A 12809-nucleotide genomic window follows, 5' to 3' on the forward strand; every position below is an offset into this window, starting at 1 on the left:
GAGCCACCCAGGTGCCCCCAAATACTTTTTTTTTTTGAGAGAGAGAGAGAGAGAGAGAGAAAGAGAGAGAGTGGTGGGTGGAGGCAGTCAGCCTTTTTCAAACTGTTCTGCTTTCATCCTTCAAACATCTAATTTAAGACAGATGCTAAGGAGCCTCAAATGCTTCATTAAAGTAGTGTCTTCCACTATCTGTTCCCCTCCACACAAACAGTGGTTCTAATTACTGAGTAACAAACATTTGATCTAAGATGTTTTGTTTTCTACCAGTTTTCCTTGACCTATTTTTTTAACTTGGGATTTACTTGATATGCAATGTTATTTCTATGATTCATCCAGTTATATGTGACTTTTTCCTAACAAGAAATATATTTCTTTTTATGAAGTTGCTAATGACATTATTCCAATGCCAAAATTGACAATACTGAGCTTGTGTAATGTAGTAATTTTTTTTAAAGGGATGAAATACCGGCAGCTGTGCTAATCCAAGAGCCCATCACTACACAGCATGACATAATTTCCAGTTCAGCAATCTGAAGCTTGTTAAGATCATCAGAAATTGAAACTGAAATAATTTATTTTATTTGACATTGATAGATTGAAATTAAAATATAAATGAATTAGATATGCTATAGATAATTAGTTTTCAAAACTCCACTTAACTTAGGTGTCAGACTTGGAGTACAAATTTCGTATCAAAGATTATTTTCTGATTTTCCATGACAAACAGATGGTCCCTACTCAGAGAGAGAGGAAAAGAAAAAAAAAACTTCTTTGTAAATTTTTAAAACAGCATAGAGCCAATTTAAAAATCTTTTAGCCTAAATTTAAATAAATAATGGGCCAACTTCAATTAAACATGTCTGACTCCCAAACCATGATGGCCCAACAGTGCCACAGAGGCCTTCATATAAACGAACTGTCATCTGGGATATAGGATCTCAAACACATTTTAAGTAAAACAACCACTTAAATGAAGACTTTTGGCAGTGATTCAAGATACTATAATTATCTAGTAATCTTCAAAAATATTTACGGATGGAATTAACAAATTTTAAATGCTCAGTTACTATTGTAATAATTTACAGTTATGTGAGATGTATTTTTAAGTAGAAGTGTAGTATAATACTTCTGCATCATGATTTCTACAGATGAGGTTTATTATTTATACCAACAGGATGAATACAAATGAGAGGATAGCACTCAAGTCGTCTTCCTCCCTTTAGACTATGTTAAATCTCCATAAGCATCAACCCAGGATGCATGCAGGAACTTGCTTTGGAATGCTTTTACAGTTTCCAGCGCTATCACCCTGAACGCACCTGATCTCGTCTGGAATGCTTTTATATACTTACAGATTTTTAGAACACTGGTCCTCAATTTAATATTTGAAACTCTTAAAAAATAGAAGAATGACAATCATCATAGAATTCTGAGCTATTTATTCTTGGTTTGAGCTTTTGGACGTGATTTGGTTTTTGTTTTTTAATATTCACAGGTTATTCTAATGAATTGGTAGGATTAATTATATATAAATATTTTTTCTTTTCCATTCAGTTTGTCAACTTAGATCTAAAAAAGTACCCTGCCCTCCAAAATAACTGTTAGAAATAAGATAAAGGTCTTTAAACAAAAGTAATAATAAATCATGTTGGGAAAATTTTAAAAATGATAATTGAAATATATTGTGTCTAAATTAAAGTAATACAAAAAGGTTGTATTTAAACATGGTGGAAGTAATATTTGCAGTTAATTTTACTCCTTCCTGAAACCCATAGGAATAGCAGTAAAGAGAATAAAACAGAAGAGATATCTGCATACATTGTGATGTTGAAAATTAGGCAAGAAATCCTGAATGATTTATGTTTTAGCTTTCTACACTTGGTTAAATATTCTCAAGAGATGAACCAATAAAAAGCAAAGTAATCTACAACAGAGTTTCTCAGAAAGATTCAGGAATTGGAGAACATCAATTATCTCTGAAGGCCAAGGTTTTGTGGAGCTGAAAACTGAAGGCTTTGAGTAAAATATAAAAAAATGCATAGTGAAACCCCCTGATTGCATCCCTTTACCTGCACAGCCAGCAAATGACTCTCTCAGCAGAAGACAGAGGTTTTACTATTTGGAAAGACTGATAGAGATTATCTCTAAAATCAGCTATGGGCTGATGTGACTCATTGAGAGATGATGTGAACATTTGGACATTACAGAATGAGACTGCAAGGTACTAGATTATGCCCACTTTTTCCTATCACCCCATACTTTGCCCTATCAAGATAATAGATACTTTTCTCTGGGGTAAGTTTCTTAATCAGAAAGAAATTCCTATTGATATTTGTAAGCCTCCAAAAGAAACAGCGTGATGCTTGCCTAAATGTCATTCCAAAGGTCTAGCAGTACACCAACGCCATCAATTTATGAAGACGTTTTCTCTGTTTTATATTGATTCATTAATAAACATTGGGAGATAATTATCTAATCTACTTATAAATTAATTTATTTATTTTCGAGAAAGCATGAGCAGGGGGAGGGGCGGAGGGAAAGGGAGAGAGAGAATCTCAAGCAGATTTTCCACCTGAGCGCAGAGTCCGATGGAGGGCTGGATCTCATGACTCCGAGATCACAAACTGAGTCAAAACTGAGAGTACGCTGCTCAGAGGACTGAGCTACCCAGGTGCTCGCTCCAATCATCTAATCTCTGAAAGGTGGTTCCAGCATGAAAATGTAAGAACACAATATATAAAGAAGAAAAATAAATTGGAAGTGAAACAGAAAAATTCAAGAAGCAGAAAAAATACAAAAAGAGAACTAAAATCGCTACAGTTATACAGAGATAATGAAAATAACTTACATTCATGCATCAGAGATAAAATGCCCCTTAATTCAAAAGTAAAGAGCAAACTTTTGGAAATTAAGGATATTATTATGTTAATAAAAACTGAAAGAAATGTTATACAGTAAAGTTAAGGACATATTGAAGAAAGTGAATAGAGAAGCAGTGTTACAAAACAATAGAGAATAGAAAGTAGAATTAGACGAGCATCCAGGACACTTAATGTAGGATTTATATGTATATCAGAAATGGAAAACAAAGAAAATATGAGATGTCTAAGAAAGTTTCTAAATATGAAAGATAGGATTTTTCTTTTTTTTTAAAGATTTTATTTATTTATTTGACACAGAGAGAGAGAGAGAGAGAGCGAAAGAGGGAACACAAGCAGAGGGAGTGGGAGAGAGAGAAGCAGGCTTTCCACTGAGCAGGGAGGCTGATGCGGGGCTTGATCCCAGGACCCTGGGATCATGACCCAAGCTGAAGGCAATCACTTAACCAACTGAGCCATCCAGGTGCCGCAAAGATAGGATTTTTCTAGAAGGGTCTAATAAAAGCTCAACATAGTTAATGAACAGAGAATCACACCAAGGCACAACAATGTGATATTACAGAAAATTTTAAAATAAGTGATAACCTTAAAAAGTTCCAATGGGGGAAAAATATGGTCACATACAAAGCACTGGGGATCCAATAGCATTGCATATGAAATGCAAAAAAAAAAGTGCAAAGACAATGTTGTTCAAATAATGAGAGTAAAATAGTTTGCATCTTGGAATTCTGTACCCAGTCAAACCATCACAGTAGTTTTTTATATGCTCCTGCTTGGGCCTTATACATTGTTCTTTGCCTGAAACATAAAACTCAAGAAACTTTGATGGTATTTACTAATTTGCATATTATTTTTTCCCTTTGAATCTACAAAAAAATAGTTGTTACTATTTATTTTCCTGTGTATCTCCTACACATTCTTTAGAATGTATCTGTCTCACCTCCTTCTGGGAGCCTTCTCTGAAATAATGCTAGCTGTTTCTTTTGGTTCCCACATAGTATATTGTTAATATTTCTACTAGTATATTTTCACATTATTTTGTAATTATCTTTTTATAAAATGTCAATCTTGGGGTGCGTCTGCCTTCGGCTCAGGTCATGATCTCAGGATCTTGGGATCAAGTTCTACATCAAGCTCCCTGCTCAGCTGGGAGCCTGTTTCTCCCTTTCTCTCTTTCCCCAGCCCCGCTCATGTTCTCTCTCTATCTCAAATAAATAAAATCTTTAAAAAATAATAATAAAATGTCAATCCCTTCTGTCTGACATAATCTTTTTAAAGTAAGGAATTAGCATTTGTTCAACCATCGCCAAAATAATCTTTTTAAAGTAAGGAATTAGCATTTGTTCAACCATCACCAGCCTACTACATAGATTATACTCAAACAAGTATCGAAGGGAAGTGTATGAAGGCTTAAAGTTTGAAACAAACACATTAACAAAGAAAAACAACTTTCTGTAAATGGAGAAAAGTTTCTCCGTAGGTTTACTTATTTATTATTTAGGATTCAAAGAGAAATCTGGCTTGTTGATTCTGTTTGTATCATTTTGAAAGAGTTACATGAAAGACATTACTTTCAGAAAGTAGAGTTCTATATACCTACTGAAATCAATCAGTTGAGCAAATTTTGGGATAGGGCACGAATATGCAGTATTGTCCATTCCCCTCAAAGTAAAATGAATAAATTATCATGGAAAGGATTATTAAAGGCTGGGCTAATATTAGTTTTTAGCTTTATATACTCCAGAGCAGGTAGGGGATTAGAAAAATCAAACAACATATAAGAGTTTTAACACAACAAATATTTAACTGTATTTGTAAAAATCATAGAAGTCTTAAGTGCTGCTCTGAGAAACAAAACATTTTGGTAAGCTATTAGCAGCCTTGTTAACAGCATCTGCCAATGCAGTTTCTGATAACCAGGAGGACAATTCAGCCATTGACGTAAGAGAAGAGGTGGAGGGCTTCCAGGAAACAGGCACACACAAACACATGAACAAATGCACTCACATTGTCCATTCATTTCATTACCTCAGTGAAAGCACTTTGAAATTTCCAGAAAGATTTACCAGTATACTACGTACCAAAGTATATTTTACTAAACTTTGGCAACTGAATTAATAGTCTAATGGTTTGAATATTTTCTAAGCTTTAATATTTCAAACTATGAAAAATAGAGAAGCAACTTGTTATGAGATGAAAGAATAATTCTCTTTCCTACATTATTAACTCTATTGGAAGAATTAAGTTGATGGTGCTTCTTTATGAAAGACTAACAAGGGGTGCCTGGGTGGCTCAGATGGTTAAGCGTCTGCCTTCGGCTCAGGTCATGATCCCAGGGTTCTGGAATCGAGCCCCACATCAGGCTCCTGGCTCAGCGGGGAGTCTGCTTCTCCCTCTCCTTCTGCCTCTCCCACTGCTCATGCTCTCTCTCTCTCTCTGTATCTCCGTGTCTCAAATGAATAAATAAAATCTTTTAAAAAATTATAAAAAAAGAAAGACTAACAATAGCAAAACAATGGAACAATATCAAAATGTTAAATTTATTATAAAGTAATAGTAAATATTTATGAAGTAAATTATAACATTCCTATGATTTACTCAACAACGATTTGTTTAGTCCCTAATTTGTGAAATGAAAATATGCACGTTATTTTTTTTTTGAATCTTGATTTTCATAAGTTACCAAGAGTTGAACTCTGTATCTGAAATATCGTGTAGAAATGGAAATGTGGTGGTGGCAGCTGGTCCCAAATAAATTCAATAGTCTTGTGCAACAATGTTTTGCTATACAATATTCTGATGGTGATATTTGGATTACAAGGCTCAGCAGTAAGAGCTAATAAAGGGCTGCTCTCCAACTGCCAAGTCAGGAAGGAAGAGATTTATCCAAATTATCAGGTCAATGAAGACTTGCTTGAGTATGCATAAATTTTAGTCTTTAGGACAAGAGAGAAAGAAATATTAGCAATCCCATATTGATCTAACTGTAACTAAATCTGCAGCTTCTACTCATCTTGCTAGTGGGCTATTCCATTTTTATACCTAGAGCTATTCTTTATCTCACAGGAGACAATGTGAAAAAAACAAAAAACAAAAAATCCACACCCAAACTAAGTGGCAGATAACTGGGAAAAACTGTGAAGAGTGAGGTCTTTGATTTTCACCACTGTTTTGCCATCAGTTGCTGAGTGCTGCTATCGAGGTCTGGTTGTTCTCATTGGTTAGGCAATATGTCCTGAGTAGACTGAGGAATGCTTTTCATAGCAGAGCCATATACTCCAATGATTACAAACATAGGCCCAGAGTTCCTTGTCAAGGCTGCTGCGCCTAGCATCAAAGTTCTGCAAGTTGTTCCAATTTGATCCCCGATTTGAGGTAATGTGTGCAAGTGGGGTCTATGCCTCAGACATATATTTTTTAAAAAATCACTCTTTTCTTGGTTTCAGGTATACCCAATCCTCCTAATTTGGATTCTTGCTTCTCACCCTCAATGCATTTAGAGCTCCCCTCCCATGCCCCAGGAAAGCACTTTTAATATTCCTCAAGTGTCCTGCATCAAAATAAATTTATTTATTTTTTTATAAAATGGAGGGTAGTTCTGGGAAATAGCTCAGATCTTTAGGATAAATATAGTAATTTTTAATTGAAGCCAGGCCTCAGCAAAACCACCTGTAATACTTACTATATTTGTTTACTAATAGACTATTATGTATCAAGGTGTTTCTTCTCTGGATCATGTATCTCCTCTCTCCTTTCTATAGTTTTGAATTTCTAAGTTGTGCTCAAGTGTCTGAAGTGGTAAGTGTGTTTTTTTCTTCCCCTAGCCTACTCTTAACTCCTTCTATTATAAATTAGTATGTCATATCTATATATTCTTTTTCTTTGCAACTCTTACTGTGAAATTCCATGTGTGCCCCCTCAGTTTTTCTATTTTTTTCTTAGTTATGCAAGGAAAGCGATAGCTATGGGGTTCTAAAGGAAAATAAAGAATATATCCCCTCTTCTCAGTAAGATAATCATATGAGATTTTATGGATGGTATGCTCTTTATCACATCATTAAGTATTAGGGATACGTCTTTTTTTTTTTTATCTAAACTACAAAACAGGCTTTAGAAGTTTTAGTATGCCCTCACATGCTTCCTTTAATCTCCATGATGCGTACTGTTATTTTAAGAGAAAGAATCATTCTTCTGCTACACCACTGCCCATATAGAACAATGTTTGTCCCCACAGTAACTTCTCTCTTACCACTCATGTGAGATACTGGCCTCTTTATGAGACTCTTTCAAAGGCCACAAAGTAATTTAAGCCTAAAATAACAATTCAATACAAATGCTATAATTTGGGGATCCTCCACAGTATATAACACAAGCAGAAGAAAAATATTTTAGTACTGCATTGATAGATATAATGAGCAAATTATTTGAAATAAAAATAACAGAGAATCTCACTAGGAGCTCTCATATAGTACTAAATGAGACACAAGATAAAGAGAGTAACTTTAACACTGTAAATCTTGGGAGTACAATGTAAAAGCATAAGTGAATAATACTTTGCGGTGAAGCCGGACTAACATTCCATTCCAAAGAAAGCAATTTTTAACATACAGGAAATGGCACTATGCTGCACCAGAATCCTTTTTCATCTTCAAAATAAATACCAGGTGAGGTTTCTCACTAAGGCAATTGAAAATTCTCTTTCTGTGACCATAGACATGAAGAATTTAGCAAAGGAAAATGGATCCATGGAAAACAGAATTCTCTGACCACGGTGTATTAAGGTTGGAAAGACAGAAGACTTTAGTCATTTATAAGATTAGCAAAGTCCAGGTAAATATCTCTAAAAAATTCGGGCCATCTCAGCTTATTCTTATCAAGTGGATGTACAAACACCTTCATACCAAATGGAAGACTGAACTTTTCCTTTAGCTATATATTTAAGGATTATTAGCAGCAGCTTCTTAATGTCATAACCCAAGTTAAAAAAAATCATTTAGGCAGGCAGCAGGAAAAAAATGAGTTAACAGACAGCACACACACACACACACACACAAATATTCAGACATATACATATGCATACATGGTATGATGGGATGAAAACATAGGGAAGTACTTAAATTTCCTTAGCTAGAGAAAGACTTCATAATGAGTAGATGTTTGAGATTTTTGTATGGACTAGAGTTCTAGAACCTTCACAGAATTACAGGCTTACTGAATAGCATGACACCTTTGGTTGTGAGTGATCAAATACTGTGTGTGGAAGTATCGGTCTGCACACTCATGAGCCTCCTGGGTGAAACCTGAAACTGGCCCCTGCATGCAGAGAGTAGGGATAGACCAAAGAGAGGCAGGCAACTGCAGATCGGTGGGTGGCAGGTTTAATAAGCAAGGGAACTTACTTACCAGACTTGTCTTGGGTGGTGGCAAAATGAGATGTCCACACCTGCTGCCAGAATGGTAAACATTTATATAAAGGCCTTAATGGGGTTCTGTCACACATACAGTGCGGATAGTCTCAGCAACGCATTGCTCTCTCAAGACTGTGTCGTTTTAAAATGGCTACAGTTACAGGAATAGTGGACGGAATGTCTATTCCAGAGATGTGGAGGAGGTGAGGAGCTTCCAATCACCAGATCCTACTTTCACGTCAACTAGTGACCGTGTCCTCTCAAAAACCTCCTCCAACACTCCACTTCTTGTTCCTGGCTCTTGCATTCTTATACACCCCCTTTTCTCACACTGTGCCTTGAGCAGTCAGCAAGGGGTTTCACTAGCATGGAAGTGGCTTGTTTGGCGGCCATCTGGAGGCACTGGAGTCAGATACCACAACAACAATACAAGGACACACAAGAGAAAATACAGATTAAGTCAGTAATTCCCCAAATAACTAACAATGTCTTCCACCCAAGAGCCACTGATCTGAACCACTAAATAATTATTAAGTCTCTTAGCCTAGGATCAGTTCACTCAAGGTGTCCTTATGTGATTTAACAAAGATGACATATTAGCAGACTCATCTGGAAGGAAAACACAACATTCTGTTTGCATAATGGCACAAGTGCCTCGTTTTGAGGCAGCAATAAAGTTCAAGGTCATCCTAGTTTGGTGGGCAGCCTTCTTCATCAGATACATTTCAATGTTCAATAAAGACAGGCTTTACCAGCTATCATTTAATACTTGTTGGACAAATGTAGTAGGGGCTTCTATGAATACTATAATGTCTTTCAGGTCATTGGAGGGAATAAAGATGGTGGGCAAATGACAGGTCCAGTAGAAAACAAACTGTGCCCATTTGGCCTTGAAGAAAGGAAGGTTGGCAATTTTTGTTACCATGGGAAAGATTCTCCCCTGTACCCAGGGAAAACTCAGGGTACAGTATCCCAACCTCCCATAGGGAGCCAACCAAAGACTGGGCCACACAATCCATGTGGTCCCATTTGGGCTACCCAGTAAATACCTGGGCGGTGCGACCAATCAGTGCCAAACCAGTCACTATCTTATAGCATGACAGAATTCCAGTGATATCAATTCCATATCCCTGGTGCAATTAAGCTCTTTCTGTTTAGAGTGATTTTTCTGTTCCCAACACAGGGATGCCCGAGTGCTCAAATATCCATAACCTGGGGTAAGCCGCATGAACAGATCCCAAATCTGAGCATAGCCACCCTTCATTTTGATGGTGCTAGTTTTTAGGACGCTTCTGGTCAGCAGTTTGGTGGGATGCCTGTGTGGTTTAATTGACAGAAAAAGCACATCCATGCCCAGGGCTATTGAGAGTGTGTGCCACAGGCCAGTTTTCTGCATCGGTATTGGTGGTATCATATGAATTGAAAGTACTAGTCCTAGTTTGAAAAGACAGATATTTCATAGGTACCTGTGTGGGAAGGTCGTCCCCTTCTATAAGAATTATACTTGTGGCCGGATCGGCCTGATCCTTAGGTGTTAATGTGGCTGCAGCTTTGGGAATTTGGTTGTAAATAACATACGTGTTGGCGGGAGGAGGCAGCACTGTCAGGCATGAGAAGATAGACCAGGGGGTGAGGTACGCCAGAGCAGGATCCCCATCTTCTCCCCTCTTTCAATGGTGTGTGTTCCATTCCAAGTAGAGTGCATTGCCACAGGTCCCACCTGCAGCAGGATGACAGAACCCCTGTGGAGACTGAGTAGCTCTCCCTCACCCACGGATGAGAAGTAACTCACTCATCGTGGTGGAACATCCAGTTGGAAATTCCAGTAGATAATGCTTTATTATCTACTGGATAATAGGGTTGGCAGGGCTTCATGTTCTCAGCAGCATTATATGCTGATCCACGGTGAGAGCCGGGGCAATGGCTATCTCCTGAGACTTTCATAACTTTATGATGGTGTTGGATATATCCCCAGGGGTTCTCAGCCTAGCATAAGGGCAATAGGCCCCACTGGTTGATATTTCAAATTCATTAGAGCCTGGCACAGTACTTTAGTCCACCTCACTAAGGCAGGTTTAACTGTTAGTCATTTAATATGCTGCTTCAATATTCCATTTTTCCTTTCTATGAGCCCTGCTGCTTCTGCGTTATAGTGAAGATGGAACCTCCATTGTCATAATCTTTTGCGCATTCTCGCATGTCATGATCTTTGAAATGTGACCCCTGACCACTGTCTAATCAATAAGGATATCTATACATGGTACTCAGCTTCTTTAACTTTCAGCTTCTCTAATTCCCTAACAGTGGCAACCCAGTTTGCGAGGTGACCAGGAAAGTCTGGGTTAGGTCAGATGCAGTCCATACACTCCAAGGCATATTTGGAACTCTCACTTGGAGGGAGTGGGCCAATAAAATCAATTACCAATCCCTCGCTGGTTCAGAATTCCGGTGGACGGCCACAGACACCTTTGGCAGTTGCCTTAGGTGATGTTTAGAACACACAGAACATGCTGTTACTGCATTAAGCCAAGTCACTGTACTTCAAGGGCAGCCCAGCATCCTTGGCAATATGCCATCCCACCTGGTCGCTATCGCGGCTGCTCTTTTTATGCACTCAAACTGCTATAACTACTGAAAGGTCAGTTGCTAGGGCTTGTACTCAAGATAGGGCATCAGCTTCCTTCCTTCCTTCCTTCCTTCCTCCTTCCTCCCTCCCCCCCTTCCTTCCTTCCTCTCTCTTTCTTTCTTTATTTCTTCCTTTTTTGAGTTTGAGAGGGGGGTAGGAGGGAGAGGGAGAGAGAAATCTGAGCAGACTCCATGCAGGGCTCCATCTCACGACCCTGATATCATGACCTGAGCCAAAATCAAGAGTTGAATGCTTAACCGACTAAGCCACCCAGGTGCCCCACGGGCACTGGCTTTCTGATTGCCAGGGGGTGTCATTGCCTTATGAACCAGGATGTAAAAACAGTAGGAATTGCTCAGGCTCTCACAAGTGAACACAGAATGTCTGTCTGCATATCCTGACCCCACAATGGCACTATTCATGATTACCCATCCCTTGGCTTCCTATTCTCCAAGCCACAGCCTCTAGACCAGTGTAATTATCAGGGCGAAGGTTTAATGGCCAGGGTTCATGAGTGAATTTCAGCCCACTGGAAGCTGTGGTTTGTTCTTGTTTCCATCCAGATGGTGGCAGTATTGGGCTGAATAGTGACTGCAGTCCAAGTGGGCTGGTCTCAACAACACATTGCTCTTTCAGTCTTGTCCTTGAAAATGGCTCCCACTGTGGGAATGGTGGGCAGACAACACATTCCAGGGGCAGAGGAGGGGTAAGGAGCCTCCAGTTGCCCAGGTTCAGCTCGTGGGTCAACTAGCAGTCATTTTTTTGATGGCCTCCTCCAACAGGAAGAGATAGAATAAAGTAGGAAAGTCAGCTAAGACAGGAAAAATGATATTTGTATTAAAAGAGAAACAGTGAAGCAAAGACAAAAGGTGGTTAGAGAAATACAGAACCCTGGCAACAATGAATAATCCACTGTATTTGGCTAGGTAAGAAGTGGATGATCTCCAGCACTATGTATGTATGTGTATGTATATATATATATATATATATATATATATATATATATATATATATATATATATATTTCCATTTTGTATAAGCTATTGTTTATATATATATATATATATTTCCATTTTGTATAAGCTTATTTGTATAAGCTATATGTTCAACATATTTCCATTTTGTATAAACTATTTTAAGTTTAATAGTTCTCACTTGCAATTGCTATTGAATCCAAATCTGTCTGTGATAAAGTTTATATGTTTCAATGTAGGGAAGAGATCAAAGAGAAAAGTCATTCCTATGGTTGTGAACAAGTTTCAATGCTAACTGATAGTGGAGAAACAATATTTTGGCTTTTTTTAATAATCCTAGTGTCATATTTGGGATCAAACAATACTTTTTAAAATATTTAAATTTTAGTAACATGAAAAAATGGTCGGGAAAGAGAACTTTCACTTACATGTATGAAGAAGAGATCATTTTGGAACAAATTTAAAAGCTGTAAACTTAAGAAAAACCTTAGAGTGATGATGAAGTATCAAGTATTAGAACCTAAGATTCTGGAGGATGAGGAGTTGCAATAATGTGAAGAGACTGCAGTTGCATTTTCCTTGAGTACATAAGATAATTACAGATGGGATTCAGAGCAAGAGGGTAGGTATCTGGGCTTTAGTCTGGCTGGCAAAGGGTACTTCTGGGAGACAGAAAAACCTGCAGATTGCTTCTGAAAGCAGAGCTTTGTTGCTGGCAGTCTCAGCATGAGACAGAGATAAGGATTATAGGTTGGTATTTGCCAGGAGGTTGGCAAATGTCAACAAACCAGGATCTCAGTTTTTAATCCCTGGAGACCCACAATTTAGGTAAGCAGAAATTTAGTAAAACTGTAAACCATACTCAATTTATCTCAGTCTCTAATTGAATTATAGTTATTATCCCCCACTCTAGCTGTCTAGC

Source organism: Zalophus californianus, chromosome 4 (genome assembly GCF_009762305.2).
Source record: "Zalophus californianus isolate mZalCal1 chromosome 4, mZalCal1.pri.v2, whole genome shotgun sequence".
Taxonomy (NCBI): Eukaryota; Metazoa; Chordata; class Mammalia; order Carnivora; family Otariidae; genus Zalophus; species Zalophus californianus.